Source organism: Austrofundulus limnaeus, unplaced genomic scaffold (genome assembly GCF_001266775.1).
Source record: "Austrofundulus limnaeus strain Quisiro unplaced genomic scaffold, Austrofundulus_limnaeus-1.0 Scaffold587, whole genome shotgun sequence".
NCBI lineage: Eukaryota > Metazoa > Chordata > Actinopteri > Cyprinodontiformes > Rivulidae > Austrofundulus > Austrofundulus limnaeus.
Genome location: NW_013952989.1, coordinates 229,973 through 230,608, shown reverse-complemented (window position 1 = coordinate 230,608; position 636 = coordinate 229,973). Strand labels below are relative to the sequence as shown.

Here is a 636-nt window from a genome sequence, read left to right as displayed (position 1 = left end):
GTTTTGGTCCTCCATACTGCAGAACTTGGAAGGTAAATCAATGATTGAATCAGGTGTGTTGGAGCAGGAAAAACATAAAACGTAGGGCTGTGGCCCTCGAGGACCAGGATTGCCCACCCCTGTTCTAGACTGATCTCTTTCCTCAGGATCAGGAAACCCCACAAGGTGAGATTTTACATGAAGCCCCAGATCTTTCTGTATTTCTTCCATTTTCTTACAGTTGCACCAGCAGTTGTCTCCTCCTCACCCAGCAGCTTACTGATGGTTCTGTAGCTCAGTCCAGCCTTGTGCAGGTCTATGATCTGGTCCCTGACATCCTTAGACAACTCTGTGGTCCTGCCCATGTTTTACAGGTTAGAATATGACTGATAAATTGAGTTTGTGGACAGGAGTCTTTATACAGGTGACAATTTAAAACAGCTGTCTTTGATGATAAATGGACTGAACTTTACTGCAGGCAACAAGTTGATTAGGTGTGTGTCTAACTGGTCTGTAGGAGTCTGAACTCTTAATGGTTGGTAGAGGATCAAATACTTATTTCTCTCTGCAAATGCAAATACATTTATATAACTTAAAAAATGTAATTTTCTGGATTTTTTTAACTGTTTAAATGAACATACCCTTAAAATTATAGAC

The 636-nt window shown here is 40.7% G+C and overlaps 1 protein-coding gene across 2 annotated transcripts in view; it reads left to right on the top strand.

The window, feature by feature from the left end:
* Window positions 1-65: 65 nt before the first annotated feature.
* Window positions 66-636, top strand: part of sh3bp5lb (SH3-binding domain protein 5-like, b) — a 19,871-nt gene continuing 19,300 nt past the window's right edge. For both annotated transcript variants that reach the window (XM_014026758.1, XM_014026756.1), the window contains exon 1: window positions 66-165. The gene's annotated coding sequence lies outside the window, so the exon portion shown is untranslated. The remainder of the gene's footprint in view (window positions 166-636) is intronic.